The sequence below is a fragment of the Giraffa tippelskirchi genome, chromosome 12, assembly GCF_054371585.1.
Source record: "Giraffa tippelskirchi isolate mGirTip1 chromosome 12, T2T-mGirTip1v1.2.pri, whole genome shotgun sequence".
NCBI lineage: Eukaryota > Metazoa > Chordata > Mammalia > Artiodactyla > Giraffidae > Giraffa > Giraffa tippelskirchi.
This window is the reverse complement of record NC_137286.1, coordinates 25,235,717-25,256,245: the sequence shown is the minus strand read 5'-3', so window position 1 is coordinate 25,256,245 and position 20,529 is coordinate 25,235,717. Positions and strand designations below refer to the sequence as shown.

General features: G+C 36.1%; 1 protein-coding gene across 5 annotated transcripts in view; it reads left to right on the top strand.

Annotated features, from left to right (window-relative positions):
- The window catches only part of AKAP6 (A-kinase anchoring protein 6), a 571,209-nt gene that overhangs the window by 496,334 nt on the left and 54,346 nt on the right, over nt 1-20,529 (top strand). The window lies entirely within an intron of this gene.

Below are 20,529 nucleotides of genomic sequence, written 5' to 3'. Positions count from 1 at the left end.
GGAAACAGGCACATGGAGGTTAAGTTTTGTGTGTCTAAGGTCACACTTGGTAGAATTTGGTTTTCAATCCAGACTTCTATGCAAAATTGATATTTGTTCGTATTTACGAAATGCCTTCCCATGCCAGGTGCCTCAAAGGGAAGAGCAGGACAGAACTAAATGTGCTTGTTTCTTGGTGGTAGTTTTATTAGTCACAGTCTTCAGCAGTTTGGCCAGAATAGCAAATGGCTGTAGCTATTAATGATCTAGAGAGGTGAAAATATTTGTGTTTTTGTTTTACATATTTGTACAATATCAGTGTCAATTTCTTTGCCATGTATCACTTTTGAAATTGAAGCTTTTAAAACTTTTTGAGATTATGGAGTCCTGATGATTGTCTTTTATGACCTGGAACTCTAGTCTCTTCTAAAGTTTTGACCTTGAGGAATTTGGTCAGATAAGCTAAGTGCATCTAGCATGACAGCACTTTTTTTTTTTTAAAGAAAGCTTTATGCATATTTGTTGTAATAAATGTCTTTCCTAGCCAGAATTATAAATATTTCTGAGCTGTTTGCTCTTTAGTGCTTAGTGTATAATTAGTTAAGTGTTCTGTATATTACCACGTTCATTGGAAGAATGAAACCAAATGTTCGTCATATAATAATATTGTAATATAATGTTTATAACCTGTCAAAGTCATAATTTGTAATAGGCATATGCAGAATACGAACTTTTTACTTACCCCAAATCCAAAAAAAGCAGATAACCTCTGCCTTCCTAAGTGATAAAACCACTTAGATAAGAGAGTTATTAAAGAACCTTTGTGTGTCAGAAGCTCTTTGCCACGTTCCGCCTCTTCTTGTGGGTTCCCAAATGTCTTCTGCTGTCATTGGTCACACAGAAGACAGGCTTTATCCACAGGGTTTAGCTTTATGATTCTCCATTCTCTAAAGTCTCAGGCTTTTAACAGAATGAATTTCTTTATGTGACACCCAGAGTAATGATAGATAGGCCACAGTGCACTGCCCAGGAGAACAGGGAAGGAGGGTGCTGCATATAAAAAGGAAAATCCTTCGCTTTGTAGACACAACCATTTCCTTCTCAGAGCTTGGTCTGGGATGAGAGAAAGGATCAGGGTCTTACGTTTTCAGAAAAAGAAAAAAAGCAATTGTGGAATTTATTCTTTTCCTTTAAGGCAGTAATGTGATAAGTGTGGGATTAGACATGAGGCAAAATTCTACCTAAGAAAGAGTCAGAGCCCCGGATGGGAGAGACAGGAAGGTGTGAGCCCAGGGACAGAAAGGCAAAAACAGTTCAGGAGTGAACACACTGTGACAACAAAATGCAGAGAGCACATCAGAGATTTAATGAGGCCAGCTGGCAAAGGGCCCCTTAGAGCTGTGTGTGCGCAGCTTCAATGCCATTGGCTGAAAAGCGGTGCTTTTTAACGGTGACCCTTCAGAGAGAGAGAGAGAAAAAAATAATTCCTTAATCATATGTTCCTTGTACCCTGTAACGAAATTCATTATTCCAAAGACTCAAATTGGGAGAAATTATGCATTACCAGTTAAAGGAGGCTGCAGCACTGGACTGGGTCCAGAACCAGCCTAGGAAGGATAAGTTTAGACCAGCCAAGAGGCTCTATCACTGAGAAGAATGAGTGGAATAGATATGGTAACCTTCTCAATGACTGATGTCCCAAATTTGCTTACGAATTTAAATTTGACCAAGCATTTTTATGCATGTTATTATATTTAAACCTTACCCTAACAATATAAGTTGAAAATTGTGATCGCCTTCTTATGTGTGTTTTTATTTATTTTTATGAGTGAGGAACTTGAGATACAGAAAGTTAATGTGAATTTAGACAGCAGCCAGCAGTGAAGACAGAGCAAAAGCCATGGGCTTTAGGTTTAAATTTTAGTATTCTCCCATTCTGTCATTTGCTGACCCTTAAATACACTGAAACCTTGTTTTACATTAAATCAAGTGTTAGCAAACATTTTCTGTAAAAAAGCAGATAATACAATCTCTGTCGCAGTTGTTCAACTCTGCTGTGCTAAGTCAGTTCAGTGTGTCAGATTCTTTGCGACCCTATGGACCATAGCCCACCAGGGTCCTCTTCCATGGGATTCTCTAGTCAAGAATACTGGAATGGGTTGCTGTGCCCTCCTCCAGGGGATCTTCCCTACCCAAGGATCAAAGCCGAGTCTCTTATGTCTCCTGCACTGGCAGGTGGGTTCTTTACCACTTGTGCCACCAGGGAGCCCATTCAACTCTGTTACTGTAGTGTAAAAGCAGACACAGACAATATGTAAATGAATATATGTGGTGTGTTCAATAAAACTAATTTACTAAACTGTTTACAAGAGCAGTTGGTGGGCCAGATTTGACCAGCAGACTTTAATTTCCTGACCCTGCTCTAGATTACAAAAGTTACCAAAAACATGGTGATAGGTACCATCTGCATGCTAGAACTGCACTAGGAGGAACAAAACATTCTTTTAATAACTGTGACAATGACAACCAGTTTTTCCATTCACTTATTTTACACTCATTACAGTCTTGAGACAGTCGGTTTATTATCCCCTATTTATGGATGAGAAAACTGAGGCAGGGAAAATTGAAGTTACTCAAGATCATACTGTTAGTCAGGGATAGAGCCAATAGGCCAATAGGCAGACCTAAAAAGTTTGTTTCTGAATCTGCCACTACTTTGTAGACTCATTAGTCCCTGGGTCAAACAACTATTTCTGGAAGAGAAAAACACATTAATTTGTAGCTTACTCTGTCGTTCCTTCCATTTCTGATTACTTGGATAGCCATCTATAGGATGTTGGGTTGTAACCCCATCAGGAGTTATAACCCCTGGCTATAACCTGAAACCAACCCCCATAAAGCAGAGGGCAGGAAAAGACAGAAGAAAGAAGCTGACCACTCCAGATTGGTAGTTGGCAATTTTAATAAGAAAGGAAACTTAGGAGGCTTGTCATGGGCAGCCATGAGACAAGTATATTTCCATACCTGCCAGAATCTTAAAGGTTTATATAGAGGCTTGACCTGAGTTCAGTCATATATGGAGTCCATTTAGTCTTATCACCACAATCTTATCTTAAGGCTTCCTTGGGACAGCTTCTAAGAGGGACAGGGGTGGAGATGAGGAGTCCAGTTGCCTAGGTTCAGCTTGAAGGTCAAATTGACAGTCAAGTGAGTCAGTGTTTTAAATTTTGGAAATTAAAATTTTTAGAGTAGGATTTTTAACAGAATTTCAAATTAACTATGAAGTTTGCAGCATTACTAAGTAATTAGCTGAAAGGTAATATCACTGATCTACGTTTACAAAATAGATAAATAAAAGAGCCAAACATGGTTCACATGGTTTAAGAAGTATTTTCCCAAATCTCACTCTGTAATTTCCAGAAATAAAAATAGAACCAATCTAGCCAAGAAGTTTAGAGGGAATTTCCCATGTCCACTATAATCAATCTCAAATGGCACCACAAATAATCACATTTCCTGTGTCCTTCAAAACTCTCAATATTAAGGAGGTAAGGTTGAAGGACAGAAGAGAATATGCTGGAATTTTAGGATATGAGAAAGGAGGCCATGTTCCCTATAGGATCATCTCTACTGCTGTGTCCTAGAGCCATTCATTACAAACTTGGTAATGATGCTGTTGGCAAAGCTGCAAACAAAGAATTACAGTAATTCAATCTGGCTATAACAAAAGCATGTAAAATGCCTTCAAAATCAACAGACCTCAGACAGGATTTAATCCTTTCTGTGTGTCTTCAATACTTTTTTTTTTAAGCTATTATATTAACCGTATATGTTCATAAAAAAAAATACTGAAATCAGCTTTTATTAGATATTTTCCCCCACTGTATATACATAAAAAAAAATCCATCATCTAACACTTCTTTGGAAGTAATTTTAAGTAATTGGATACAATCCAGAATTGCCTTGTAAAGAGAAAAACATTGGCTGGATTAAGGTTGAAGTTCAAAGATAGATTTAAATAAATGTTATTTACACTAACCATCGGGGTAGTGGGAAGACCCACAGGAAATTTTTATAGGCAATCCCAGTGTAAGCCTTCTGAAGTAAAGAAAATGGAGTAACTAAGGCCTAATTCATTCTGAGTACACCTTTTTCTAGAAGACACTGAATGATTCCTGAAGTGGGGCATTTTGCCCCTGAGTTAAAGATGCAGAGAGGTAGCTATGTACTCATTTCATATGTGTCATTTGTATTATTGCTCTCAGATATGACTCAGACGGTAAAGAGTCTGTCTGCAGTGTGGGACACCTGGATTTGATCCCTGGGTTGGGAAGATTCCTTGGAAAAGGAAATGGCAACCCACTCCAGTATTCTTGACTGGGAAATCCCATGGGCAGAGGAGCCTGGCGGGCTACAGTCCATAGGGTTGCAAAGAGTCAGACATGACTGAGTGACTAACACACACAAAGGCTGAGATGGTAATCTAGAAAGATGCCAGATATGTCACCTGTCCTTACTTTATTGCTGCCTAGAAAACCACAAATAACTGTCTTTAGGCTCTGAAACCACAGTGATGAGTATTTCTGTTCTTACTTATTTCTTCAGTTCAGCTCAGTTCAGTCGCTAAGTCATGTCTGACTCTTTGCGACCCCACAAACCACAGCACGCCAGGCCTCCCTGTCCATCACTAACTCCCAGAGTCCACCCAAACCCATATCCATTGAGTCAGTGATGCCATCCAACCATCTCATCCTCTGTCGTCCCCTTCTCCTCCTGCCCTCAATCTTTCCCAGCATCAGGGTCTTTTCAAATGAGTCAGCTCTTCACATGAGGTGGCCAAAGGATTGAAGTTTCAGCTTCAACATCAGTCCTTTCAATGAACACCCAGGACTGATCTCCTTTAGGATGGACTGGTTGGATCTCCTTGCAGTCCAAGGGACTCGCAAGAGTCTTCTCCAACACCACAGTTAAATAGCATCAATTCTTCGACACTCAGCTTTCTTTATAGTCCAACTCTCACATCCATACATGACTACTGGAAAAACCATAGCCTTGACTAGACAGACCTTTGTTGACAAAGTAATGTCTCTGCTTTTTATTTATTTTTTTTTTGTCTCTGCTTTTTAATATGCTGTCTAGGTTGGTCATAACTTTCCTTCCAAGGAGTAAGCGTCTTCTAATTTCATGGCTGCAATCACCATCTGCAGTGATTTGGGAGCTCAGAAAAATAAAGTCAGCCACTGTTTCCACTGTTTCCCTATCTATTTGCCATGAAGTGATGGGACCAGATACCATGATCTTAGTTTTCTGAATGTTGAGCTTTAAGGCAACTTTTTCATTCTCCTCTTTCACTTTCATCAAGAGGCTCTTTAGTTCTTCTTCACTTTCTGCCATAAGGATGGTGTCATCTGCATATCTGAGGATATTGATATTTCTCCCAGCAATCTTGATTCCAGCCTATGCTTCCTCCAGCCCAGCGTTTCTCATGATGTACTCTGCATCTAAGTTAAATAAGCAGGGTGACAATATACAGCCTTAACATTACTTAAATATTATTTTAACTGTTAATAAACTCAAATTAGGAAGAAACTGGGAGTATACCATTGTAGAATTGCCCTTCATGTAGATAAGGTTGAAGCAGTGAATTTGATCCACTGCAGTGTAGAAGCCTAAATGTGTGGGTTCAAGATGCTTGAGTTTATCCTGTTTCTACCTATTTCTAATCCATGATTTTTCTTAATGCCCCAGGTTTCTTATCTTTAAAATAGGCATAGTAATAGCACCTAATCTCATAGAGTGGCTATGAGTATTAAATGATATAAAATATATGAAAGTTCTTTAAAATAGAGCCTGCCTGATGGGAACTCAATACATATTAGCTATCAACATTATAATTACTGTAGCATAAACTTGTCCTTCTTAAAAGGCATTTATTTTAAAACAGTATATGTATACAGTGGATAACATAAATGGTAAATAGTAAATGGAGACATTTCCATGGGTTTCAATTACTTCAGAATTAGTTGTATGATCTTTAGGAACTGAATTATCTATTAGTTTCATCATTTACCTATTACTATGTAGGAAAGGAAGGAGAAGGAAATGGCAACCCACTCCAGTGTTCTTGCCTGGAGAATCCCAGGGACAGGGGAGCCTGGTGGGCTGCCATCTATGGGGTCGCACAGAGTCCGACACGACTGAAGTGACTTAGCAGCAAGGAAGGTCACAAGAAAGTTGTTTTCCTCTCAAGACTAGGAAAAAAAAGGAGGTAGTTAGCAGACCTCCTAAGTTTGTGCTCTGACCTATGGACTGGACAGCTTTTCTGGGGTGCAGAAAACTAGATCCCAGATTATCAAAGGTGGGTCTCCACGTTGGCCTACTTTACATATTTTGTGCGAGGTAGTGATTCTTGGAGCGCGTTTTCTTCTCTACTTTCTGTCTCCCTGACTCTCTTTTGTAAAGACCCCTTTATAGCTTCACCATATTTCTCACAGATTATTGGTCTACAGATACATACATACCCCTACATACACAATTAGACTTGCATTTAAGGAAACAAACAAAACTTCTTTTTTTTTTCCCAATGTTCATGTTGAATTGTCAATCATCTTTCTGTAATTTTTCCATATCATTCTTTTATAATTTAACTAATGAATGATATTTATTGAATATCCTCACTAGGTTCTGTTAGTTGGCAGTATTACAATGTATATTTTCAACTGTGTAATCTCAGCAACTAATTTCTCTTCTCTTTGCCTAATATTCATTATTTGTAAATTTGGGCTCTTGAATGAAAAAAATTCTCTTCAACTGTAGCATTCTGTGATTCTGCACTAGCCATCTTTTTTCTGTCATTAAATTTATTCAATTGCAGGTGCCATTTAATTCCTCTAAACAATACTTTGGCTTTGGCACAAAATTACTAGTATATAATTAACTTTACATACCAGGATTCATGTTTGTGTCATTGAAAATGCTACCTCAGAAGGACAAAAGCATCTTTTGAACCCAAGTTGCAATGTTGTTAACCTTTGGCACCATGGTTGTTTTCTCTTTGTACCCATTTCCTTTCTTATATTATAGTGTCTTTATAATTTGAATAGAGATACTGCATAACATGTAAAGGTAAACATCTTCCTAGTTATGAATTTCAGTCAGGATGCTGGCACAGGTAACATGTTTTATTTCATCAGAACTTGGTTGATTTATAAGTAGAAAGAAATATGTCAGTAAAGTACTGGTGCAGCTAGTATTATTAATATAATTATATTTGTTCTCATACTTTCAATAATTTCTTTTGGCATTTGCATTTATTTTATAAGAATATGAAAAATATTTCAGAATTCTTTACACAAATTTTTTTATTGCTCAACCTCAATTTTTTTATACCATAGTTTTTTATTGAAAAAAATTATTCTTAGTACTGACTATTGGATTGTCTTCTGATAATTTTTATAGAAAAAGTACATTCTTGGTATATTTCCCAAACCATTGCATGTCTGAAAATGTATTTTTCTTGACCTCACATACAAACAATAGCTTGGCTGAATTAAAAATTTTGTTATGGGTTGTGTAATCTTTTGCCATCAAAACTGCTAATGATTCTTTTGGCATTTGTGGTGGTAAAGGTGAAGTCTAATTTTTGCGGCCACATAGTAACTTTGTTTTTCCCTTGTATATGATAGAGTGTTAATCTCTTCATTTCTTCTTCTGAGAGCTTGGTGAGTCCTACTTGATTTTGAAAAGTTAAATTCTGCTTTAGATCAGGAAAGTTTTCCTACTATTTGATTATCATTGTTTCTTTATATGTTTGGTGGTTTCCCTTGTGGCTCAGCTGGTAAAGAATCCGCCTGCAGTGTGGGAGACCTGGGTTTGATCTCTGGATTGGGAAGATCCCTGGAGAAGGGAAAGGCTTACCCACTCCAGTATTCTGGCCTGGAGAATTCCATGGACTGTATAGTCCATGGGGTCGTAAAGAGTCGGACACTCACTTTCATTTTCACTTTGGTGGTTTAGTCGCTAAGTCGTGTCCAGCTCTTGGCGACCCCATAGACCATGGCTCATCAGGCCCCTCTGTCCATGGGATATACCAGGCAAGAATACTGGAATGGATTGCCATTTCCTTCTCCAGTGGGTCTTCCTGACCCAGGAATTGAACTCAGGTCTCCTGCATCATAGGCAGATTCTTTACCAACTGAGCCACCAGGGAAGCTTTCTATGTTTAGTTCCCTCCTTTTTGATGTCCTGTTCTGTATATACTCGTGAGCCTACATTGACACATCATAAACCTAGAGTCAACAGTTTATGTTACAGTTATGTTGTACATTCTGTGGGTCTGACAAATGTATAATGACATGTACATCAACATCCTGAGTAATTTCTCTGCCTTAAAAATCCTCTGTATTCTGCCTATTCATTCCTCATCCCCCATTCCCCACCTCAACCTCAGGAAACCCTTGGTCTTTTCGTTCCTCATACTTTTGCCTTTTCCAAAATATCATATAGTTCTATCATAGTATGTAGCCCTTTCAGATTAGCATCTATCACTTAGTAATATGTATTTAAGATTTCTCCATGTCTTTTGATGGCTTAATAAGTCATTTCTTTTTAGCACTGAATAAGATTCTATTGTCTGGAGGTACCACAGTTTATTAATTAATTCATCTACTAAATTACATCTTGGTTGTTTCCAAATTTCTGTAACTATAAATAAAGCCATTATAAACATCCATGTGCAGTTTATTGTGGGAATAAAACTTTTCAACTCCTTTGGGTAACTACCAAGGAGTGTGATTGCTGGATCATATGGTAAGAGTGTTCAGTTTTGTAAGAAACTCCGAAAATGTCTCCCAAAGTGTTGATACCATTTTGCACTCATACCAGCAATGAATGAGAGCTCCTATTTATCCATAACCCTCATCAGCATTTGGTGTTGTGTATTCCAAATTTTGGGCATTCTAATAGGTGTGTGATGATATTTCATTGTTGTTTTAAGTGTATAAACTTGTTAAGAGTAGGAACTTTTAAAACATTTTTTATTGAAGTATAGCTGATTTACAATGCTATTATAATTTCAGGTATACAACAAAGGGATTCAGTTGTAGATGGATAGTTTCTCTTACACCTTATTATGAAATACTGAGTATCATTCCCTGGGCCATACAGTGGGTCCTCATTGGTTATCTAGTTTATATATAGTAGTCTGTATCTGTTAATCCCAAACTCCTAATTTATCCCTCCCCCTTTGGTAGCTATAAGATTGTTTTCTGTCTGTGAGTCTATTTCTGTTTAGCAAATAAGTTCATTTTTATAATTTTTATAGATTCTACGTATAAGTGATATCATATATTTGTCTTTCTCTGTCTGGCTTTCTTAACTTAGTATGATAATTTCTAGGTCCATCCAGGAGTAGGAACTATCTTGAAGTTTTTATTTTTTTGCATGCCCTTCACAGTAACACAGACATTGCTTTAGCGTTGCTAGATACTAAAGAAGTACTTAGCAGATTGTAGAATTTCATCACAAGATGGTATTTGAGGTCATTTGGCTAGCTCAACCTCCTTTTTCCAAAAAGGAGAAAACCGAGTCTCTGATAAATTGAATCATTCACCCAAGACCACACAACCAGAGCCAGATGGCAGCCCATATCTCCTAAATCCTAATCCAGGCCATAGTCCAATAATACCAAATGGATGATTTTATGAGTCATCACTGATGCCTTTGTAATTTTCACATCTTAATTTTTCCTCTATAAAATAGACAGAGTAAACCTATCTCATTCGATGAATAGAAATTAAAAATGGTCATCACAACAAACATTGTGATTGGCAGGAAATGTAGAAACACTAATACTATGAAGTACTGTTTTAAACAGTATTACAAATAAGTATGACAACAAACCAAGGCTCTTCTGGCGTTGGAACTCAGAGACTAACCATCTTGACCTGCAACATCTTCTCATTTCCAGGGACTTTACTCTCAGAAGTTCAACTCAGTATGGAATTTGCTATCATTTTTTCCCTTGTGTTTGTGTTTTACCTCCATATGAGGAGCTTAAGGAGCCTTACACACATTAACTCATTAATCCTCCCCAAACCTCTCTAAGATAGAGTGGAGGCATAAGTCATTATTCCTATCTGGCAAAAAGATGGCCTAACATCTCTTTTAATTTTGCTGACACTCCAAATTGTTGATTAAATCCTGACTTATACCCTATACATTTAAAATATAATATTTTCTTCCCCAAGGATATTTTTCTCTCTTTTTCAGTTTAGTGTCATCAAGGTAAGTAAAACCAGGTAGACAGGTCTGATGTTAGAAGCTCATTTGAGGAGCATAGGATAATAAGCTCCTCCTATTATCTTATGCTGGCTCCTCCTTGTCCTATGCTCTCCTCATTTTCTAAAAAATGTCCCTCTTTATTGCTGCTCAGTCATGACAGGAGAAATGTCCTCTAGAGCCTGAAGAGATGTTTGAAAACCAATTCACTTCTTTATCTGTCAGCCAAGACTACCAGCAAGAGAACCAATGGATCCGTTCAACTATGTCATCCTAACTGTCTATAATATAAACTCTGGTTTAATAGACTTCACAGTTTTACAAAAGCAACACTGGAAGTTAAATTTACACTCTTGTGCACTTTGCTTAGGCATGTGGTTCTCACTATGAAGATACTTGGAGTTAGACTTTGAAGATGTTAGAACATGACCAAGACATGAGAAGAATCTTGAGACCAAGTAAGGATGATTTGTGCAAATGATTGCAACAACCCACTTGTCCAGTTAAAGCCATTGCCCACAGTGCAGGCCAGTGAAGAGGAAAGTGAGTAAGAATGATACAGACAAATTGAAACTAATACTCTATCATCCCTAAAAGTTCATCAGCAAAGATGAGAGTCCTCTTGCAACTGAATTGAGATATTCAATGTTTTATTATTTTTTAAAGGACCACCATATGAAATTTTTCCTGTCTCAGAACAAAGTTATATAATAATCAGATACTAGAAGATGGTAAACACTAAAGGGTCATTGCATTTTAGAGATGGGGTATTGAGGGCACATAAAAGTTCTGTCATTTACTCGAGATCACATAACAAGTTATTGTATGAGAAGACTGGAAGTTGTTTCTTTCCCCCCTCAATCCAAGTTGCCTCTCAAATGTTCCACTAAAATACGTTTATGCTTAGATCACTTGTGTTCTACGTTGCTGACAGGTGAAGGAGATTAATGAGAAAACTATCCCCCAATGTATTTAATCTTGTTTAGGGGAGCAAGCAGGAGAAGGATGTGGTGTCTTTTCTCAGAAAAAGAAAACATATTCTTCTAAAAGGAAAATTAGCTTTGTTCAAGAAACTGCTCTCAAAAATTTCTCCTGGACCTCTGCTTTGTTTGAGCTATGGGAGTGTTTAAAGAATGGAGTTCTTATTACATTTCTTTCCCATAAGATTGTGGAATATTGCTTTCAGCTAAGTGATCATTATAGCAATTTACCAGTTGGCTAATATTTAGTCAGCATCTCTCTACTACTTCATGTAACAGTTGAAGAGTGTTTTGCCATTATATATTAGTTAAACTTCTAAACGACCCTGAGAGTGTGGTTAGTATTACTGCACATCTGGGAATACTGAAAGCTGGTGAAAAAGGAGTTGAGTTGCCCTGGGCTTCCTCCACAAACGCAAAGGAAAGAGCTAAGAAGCAAATTCCCAGTGGTCCAAACCCACAGGAAAGCTTCCTATTTATTTTAGGTGCTATGAAAATAAAATCAGAAATATGAAGTTTATAGAGCTGGCTATACCTCACCCTCTTCCAGGTCAGGAAGGTATAAATGAAAAAACAGAAAGGTCTTTCTGATGTTGACTTTTGTTCCTAGTATCATTTTCCTCTTTTTTTAGTGGTGTTATTCCCCACAGCCTAACTTTCTTCCTGCACTCTTGTTGGGTCCCTAGAGTTCTTGAATTCATTTACTTCCTACCTGTAGGATTCTTGAATAGCAGTAATACTTCCCTAAAATACCAGTTCCTAGCTGTTATACTTCAAGTAATGCTGAGCTTTGTGATGAGTTCCAGGAGTGGCTTCATAGGAAATACAAGTAAGTTAGCCAGAGATAAGTCTGAAAAAATAGGATTTGGTGGAGAAGATGAGTGAGGAATAATCAATTGTGTATGGATAAGAGCATTAAAAAAGTATCACACAGCAGAGTTGACTGATTTGTGAAATTAATTAGTCCAATGATCTGTCTTCTTTATGTTCCACATTATCCCTGGGAATTCCGGATGTGTCATCCTTGCTCCTGTGTTCTCTGGCTTTCCTTCTGAATGGTACTTCATTCTCCAGGTGTGGTTTTGATGGTGATTCTTCTTTCACCTGAACTCGCAGAGGAGTTCAGATTTGTGGGAACTCCTCAAATGAGTTCAGATAGTTGGGATCCACAAATAACCCAGAGAAGAAAATCACCTTCATCTCTTCTCCAGAATTACTTTAAATACTTCCCATGAGATCAGTAAGAGATAAAAAGCACAGTGGGCATTGTAAAAAGATTTCAAAATATAATAATGTAAAAATAAATGGCAATTAATCCTTATCTACTTATGAAAAGAGTGACTGTAGGATTTTCAGAAATGGTATTTATAGTATAATGGCTAAGTTGCATTTATATCCAGCACCCCTTCCCTCTTATTGCTAAAAGTTACCTTTCTATAATTGCAAACTAGTTTAGCATCTTAACAATAATGGACATGTTTTTAGGAGATTATTGCCAAAAGTACATTCTTTATTCCAGAGGGACTCTGTAATAAATACCAGCATTTTAGTAATGACACAAGCAATCCGTAAGCTATTACAGTTTTCTTTAGAGTAACTTAATCTTCATATTGTGCTGTATGTCTGGAATTTTAATAGTATTTTTAATTTAGAAAAGGAAGTATATAACATATTACTAATTACATGTGAATATGAACTAAGCACATGACCACTGAGCTTGATTCTTAAAAACAAACATATTTAAAAGTACTTAACATAGTGTAGGATAAGTCACAAAGAAATTAAAGAATGCCACACAGGGCTAGCAGAAGCTTTCATGGAATAACACAGAGTCTTTTTTTTTAGAATGCTTATTAAGTTTGGTCCACAGTTAAAAAGTAGCTAAGAGGAATAGAAATACTCCTTTCCAAATAGAATTAATATTTTTTAAACTGATGAAGATATAAAACATTAAAACATAAATATGAGTGTGTTAAAAGAATGGTTTTTCCTTTGATGACACCATTCATCAAAGAGTGTCTAAGAATTTTTAGTAGTAATAGTCATGGTGGCCCTTAATGATTCATTTTGATTGGTGAGGATTCTAGATTATAAAAACAAGATCTTTTTCTAGGTCAAAGGTCAGGCTAATTAGGCCATGGTGGTAAAGATGGCATTTCACTTATCTGCAGCCTAGATGAACAGAGGGGAGATGGTTTTTCTTACAAATGAAAGTGTTCACTGAAAATACTTTGATTTTAAATGGCTAAAAGAAATCATTTAGCGTTAGAATCTAGACTTATACTGTCATGTACAATTTTAAAACTATTTTGGCACACATCCCAGACCCTCTTCAAGAAGCCGATAGAGATGTGCTTGGTGAATCAATTCAGGGGGCTTTAATGCTATTTTTAAAATCTAGCTTTTACATTAAATAAACCAGTTTGTTATTTTGCAAGAAGTTATAATCTACTTAAAACTGTCATTCTCTGTTTCTGACTTGCAATTAGATGGTATTTCCAAAATGTCAGACCTAGATTCTGCTTCTACCGTCATCATAATAAAATGTGACAGCCAAGATATTATATCAATACCTTTTCCATAATTAGCAATAAGGACCCTGCCAAGGGTTAACTAGAAAAGTTTCACAAATGTTTTTCTACAAATGGTCCTGAAGGAGGTATTATGCTTTTAAAATCTGCTAATGTAGCAAAGACGCATGACAACCAGGAGACAAATCTATGAGTAAAACTGTTTGGAGAGAATAGTTTTGTAGTGTATGATGTATGGTATGTAAATGAGCTTATTAGGACTCTCATCTATTTTATTATTGGTGACCAATTTAATGGAGGCATTTAAAAAACAATATTTCTGCCTGACTCCTAGAAATGAAGAAGATACATTGATATAATTGAGAGCAAATGATTGCATGTCGTGCCATTTAATCATGTCATTTTTCAATTGCTATTTTTTGCACTTCACTGCATGCTTATAGAATATTTAGCTTCAATATAGATCAAGTCCCAGAGTTTGCAACTGAGCTGAGTTCTTGTATTGGCTGATGTCTTTTAAGTTTGAAATCAGTTAAAATATGAAGATGTCTTTTGTCCATATTTTCTTTAAAATATTCAAGTCATCATTCATACCTCACTTGGGGTGTTTTAATTTTTTTTCTGTTTTGAAGAATTACTCCTTTGCAATTCTAGGCTGGAAATTCTTATTTGCAGCATACATTATACAGTAGGTATAGTTAAGCACATAATTGTCTCAAGAATGGAGTTGTCAGGACCCAAATATCTCCTGACCCCTTGCTGGAAACTTTGCTAATCATTTGCCTAATGAATGTTTCTCACTTTTGTTAAATCTCTTCTTTATTATTTATATAATTTACATCTTTCTCAGAAAAGAGATTAGCTCCCACTGTCTGCTAAAATATGAGGTTCTTGAGGGCAGAACGTTTTGACTGTGTTTTGTTCACTGATGTGTCTCAACCACTGAGAATAGTGCCCTTTATAATACGTGTTTATTAAATATTTGTTCAATGAATTAATTAGTATTTTTCCACCTCTGCTATCTTAACTTCCCTGGGCTTAAGAATTGTATAGTTTACTAATTCTTACTGTATTTGCAGGATTAGGAATGGGTATAAGAGAAACCTCTGACAGGTATATGAACCAAGTTGTTGGCCCTCTCATCGACAGTAAGTTTATGGCTGCAACCACTTCTGATTAGGACTCAGGGGCAGAGATGGTCTGAAAATGTCAAAATTTTGCAAGCTTCTTCAGCTCTCTTATGAAAGGCTATGTGGTATAGTTTCATGGATTGGCTCTTGATTCAGGTTGCATGGGTTAAAATCCTTTGCTACTTATTAACTGTGTCATAACTGGTCAGATACTTAACCTCTTTGTGTCTCCATCATCTCATTTATAAAATAGGCAGATGACAGTAATGTATGTCTCAGACCCTCTTCAAGATCATTCATGTGATCTCAGTGTGCTATTTTGAGAATTAAATAAGTTGATACATATGAAATACCTAAGAAAATGCATAGCATGCAGAAATATACAAAAGATTTGTCATTAGTATTGGAGATTAGTTAAATATAACTAAGAAAATACTACTAAGAGGAGAACTCTAGCAATTATCTACTTTAGCTGATAATGATCTTTCTCATCTTCAAAGTCAGTGCCCATAATTTAGTATGTATATCAACTGCATGTTACTTTTGGGTCACAGCCTCACTGTTCACAAGGTTCATTTACCTCACTTACCTCATTTAAAAACCTACAATAACTTGATGGGTTAGGTCTTATCAAAAACCTTTGCATTGCATTGATATCTCTTATTGTGAGTAGCCAAGAGTCTTCTCTTTACAGCCAGTTTACAAGCCCTTAAGATCAGGTACCACATCATATTATTGGCCTCTTATCCACCAGTACCAATCCTGTAATGAAAAGTATGGTGTTTGGCACATGACACCCAATAAATGTTTATTGCTACGAGAAGTATCATTCATGTGATCTTTCCCAACCTTGCTTCCAAATGATGATTCCAAACCAACAAGCCAAAAGCAACTTTTGGAGAATCATAGAGGTACCATCATAGCCTCTCATTTTTCCCATCTGCTATACATTCTTCTTACACGTTGGCTATAGGCATTAACATTATGGGATGCCTTGTGCCTGCAAAACAGTCATCAAGGTTTTGATTACTATGTAAACTCTCTCAGAACAAAGCTTCTATTTAATTTAGCATAATGCCAAACATGTTAGTCATTAGTTGGTAAATTACTTACTTGACAAAAATAACCAAAAGGTATAAATCCCCAAATATAGTATTCAAACAATCAGCATTCTTAATTATATTAAAATTCTGGAGATAATCAAGCAAATATGAATAATATAAAATTATCACTGGCTGAAAAGCTATATCCATTGATTGTTTCATTAATTTTTTTAGCCATTCAATAACAATTTTAAAAATAATTGATTTATTATTTCAATTAATAAAACTACACCAACATCACATTTGGCTCCATAATATGAGTAGTTTCAGCTATCAAAGAAACTCATAGAGCAGGTCAGGAGAGGAGAAAACCCCCAGATAAACCAAAACACCCCTTTGTATCACCATTAGTGGATTGAAAATCATACTGCTAGTTTGTAAGTGTAAAACAAATACCTTCAGTCTGTCGACAGCTCTCTTGTAACATGTCCAAGAAGATATGTTTAAAGGGTTGGTGAACTGTAAAGGAAAAAACAACTTAGGAATTTTGATTTTTGCTTCTATGTACTTCTCAACTTTTATAGCAAATCGACTTTTAAAGTAACATGAAGAAAATGAGTAGAAATGTAAAATAAGCAAATAAAGTAGGTCATTAGAGACTTAAAAGTAGCACGCCAAACTATATTCCAACAATCAGATTCTGAAGTGATACTAAGACAATGACCTCCATACTAGCAAAGGTAGCTCTTTAGGAAAAAAATGACTAAAGATTACCAAGTAATAATGATAACTAAATACAAAAACATTTGGAACCTTTTTCTCTTAAACATGTTGATTATTCTCCTTCTTCATATTTATATTCTGTTTCCCACTTCTCTTTCTACTTTTCTGAGAAGGCAATATGATTATGCTTAGGAACCAACATGATCTCATTGGATATCAAGGACAAACTGTGCTTAGGAACCAACATAATCTCATTGGATATCAAGGACAATGCTTCAAAACTGGCAATAATGAGAAATCTTCCAAATTTTTCTTTTTGTAAATTAAAATGGTAAACTTTAGTTTAAGTATAGTTGATTTACAATATTGCATTAATCTGCTATATAGCAAAGTGATTCAGTTATATATGTATGTATGTACATATATACATATATATATATATATACACACACATGCATCTTTTTAAAATATTCTTTCCCATTATGGTTTAACATAGCATACTGAATATAGTTCTCTGTGCTATATAGTAGAGTTTGTTGTTTATCCATTCCATGTATAATAACTTAAATCTGCTAACCATAACCTCCCCCTCCACCCCTCCCCTACCCACTCCCCTTGGCAGCCACCAATCTGTTCCCTATGTCTGTGAGTCTGTTTCATAGATAGGTTCATTTATGTCATATTTTAGATTCTGCATATCAGTGACATATTTCACTGATCTGTAAGTGAAATAGACATATGTATTTGTCTTTCTCTTTCTGACTTATTTCAGTTAGTATGATAATCTCTGGTTGCATCCATGTTACTGCAAATGGCATTATTTCATTCTTTTTATGGCTTAATAATATTCCACTGTAGATATGTACCACATCATTTTGTCCATTCATCTGTCAATGGACATTTAGATTGTTTCCATGTCTTGGCTATTGTGAGTAGAACCTAGGGCTTCTCTGGTGGCTCAGTAGTAAAGAATCCACTTACAATGTAGGAGAACAGGAGATGTGAGTTCAATCCTTGGGTCAGGAAGATCCCCTAGGGAAGGGAATGGCAACCCACTCCCATATTCTTGCCTGGAGAATCCCATTGACAGGAGACTGGCGAGCTACAGTCCATAGAATTGCAAAGAGTTGGACATGACTGAAGTGACTTAGCATGCATGCATGCATGAACCTAGGGATGCATGTATTCTTTTGGATTAGTTTGTCTGCATATATGCCCAGGAGTGGTATTTTTGGATCATATATTAATTCTATTTTTAGTTTTTTGGTGAACCTCCACACTGTTTTCCACAGTTCCTGCACCAGTTTACATTCCCACCAACAATGTAGGAGGGTTTCCTTTTCTCCATATCTTCTCCAGAATTTATTTTTTAACTTTTTATATTGGAGTAACTATGGAGTGTAGTTGATTAACAGTGTTGTGTTAGTTTCAGGTGTACAGCAAAAAGACTTACAGACTTAGAGAAAAAACTTATGGTTACTAGGAAAGAAGGGTGGGAGGAAGGGATAGTTAAGGAGTTTGGGACTGACATGTACACACTGTGATATTTAGAATGGATAACCAACATGGGTTTACTATATAACACAGGGAACTTTACTCAATATTATGTAACAACCTAAATGGGGGAAAGTTTGAAAAAGAATAGATACATGTGTATGTATAACAAAACCTTCCAGATTTTTCTGTTCTTTACTTCCTTTTCCAGGGGCTTCATTCTCTCTTTTCTCCAACTTGCCTGATACTCCCAGTGTCCCAGACTACTTGCTACTGGACCTTCTGTCCTTGTAACCTCAACTACCCACCTTGGACAGTCTGGCTCACATTGTTTCCCTGATTTCATGGCTCCTCTGATAGCAACCTGCACAAACTTCTGCTAGCACTTACCTCTCTGCATCATTCTTGGTACCATACTTATTTGTTTAGTCCATTTCCAGTGGACTTTCGGTTCTTGAGAGTGGGAGCAGTAACTTGCTCTTTTTTGAAGCCTTGATGCCTGAAATAGTGCCTAGCAGATGCAAGGTACAATACACATTTGAGGAGGTCTGGAGGCAGGGATGAGTTCGTCTTGTTTCTGAGACTTACTTAGATTGCTTAGCTTGGGTTTCTGTTTAAAAGTGCTTTTCTCTAAAAATATAAGCCAAAAATAGTTGTAATAATCATTTTGTTCCTATGTAGTTATATTTAACATTTCTCTATGTATAGTTTATCATAGAAATAATGTGAACTCTACTGATTCTAAGAAACATTGCCAGCAAATGCACTGATTTTATTTAGTACATGTTTGTGATTATAAATAAATATGTATATTTTAATGGTTGTCATGGAAACACATTTATGTAAAAGAATGTTATTTTATCAATTATATCTCTTAGATATAAAAAAGTACTGAAAAATATGTTTCCATGTAAAATTCTCAGTGTTCCTCTCCTCTTTAAAATAGTGTTATTTCTGAAGTGTGCATACAGGATAAATTATTAATCTAGAATATACACTGAGTTCTTTGGATATTTAAATTTTTTAAATTTGCAGAATTATGGAGACATAAAAATCTGATATTGAGTGTCAACAATTTTTAAAAACACCTAACACATGGTTAAAACCCATCAACTGACTGGGGTTCAGATGTGGAGTGAGGATCATCTGGACACTTAAATACTGGATACATTCTAGATTCACATTAAAAGTTATGGCTAATCAGCTTTATGAAAATTTCCCCTAGCCACCTCATATGTCCTGTTTCAGAACTTTGAAAACACCTGTGAGATGAATAAAGCCCGTTTGGGCTGCTTTGTAAATATCATCTAATGCGGCTCTGCTGACTAATCCACACATACCTTTACTGCCATCCCTGGCAAATTCTCATTCAGCTAAGAAACATCGGGACTCTTTGTTGGCTGGAGAAATGCAGTTATTATTTTAGGTAACTTAAAAGACAGTTTTGCAAATCCAGTTTGGCAGCATGGAACATCTCTTTTGATTTTCTAGCCCCCACCTTTAACAAATTAATGATAAACAAAAAGCAAAATCTTCTATATATATATATATTCATAGAGCTCTTTTGAAGCCATCCCAGTTGGCTATATTATTCTGTCATCTTGAAGTGTTGAACTTTGGGCGAAAAATTGACAGATATTAAGTGGACTTAATAGTTTGACTTGCTCAACAGTTGTTCTAGAGCAAGAGAGCAAATTGAAGGGTGTGTGTGTGACAGAGAGAGAGTGAAATAGAGGGAAAGAGAGAAAGCATGTAGAAGAGAAAGTCAGCAGAATTGGAGGAGGAGATGGAAACAATGCCTGTTGCTTTGGCAGACTCTTTTAAGTTTTATCGTTGTGTAGGAGTTTCTCTCCATTCAGCATTGAATTAATGAATAGCATCAGTAAAGAAATTTGTCAGACCTTGTGGTTCTATCAGGAGTTATATAAGGAAAATAGTAATGAACCCTAGGAAAATAAATAAGGCTAAGTTCAAGAAACATAACTGAAAATGCTGTACTGGTATAAATTGAATAATAAAATTCCTAGTCATATTTTGCTATAAATAGAGGTGTGGGAATTTGTCATTCTCCTTATTTAAAATTCAGAAATATTAAAGGTACAGGGTTCTCTCATTACAGAAATAATAGAATTCCAGCTATTACTGAGTTAGGGTCATTTAAATGGCTGTAGCATGTATTATATCAATAAATGGAACATCTGTATGAAACGTCCACCTGCTGATCTACTACCACTCTTTGTGCATTTCAGTGAACCACACTTAATCATTTTAAGACTTCTTCTAATGAAGCCTTATCTAGATTAACATTTTAAGCACAAATACTTTCAGGCATTAAAACTCTAGCACTAAATTAAATTGCATTGTCTTGTTT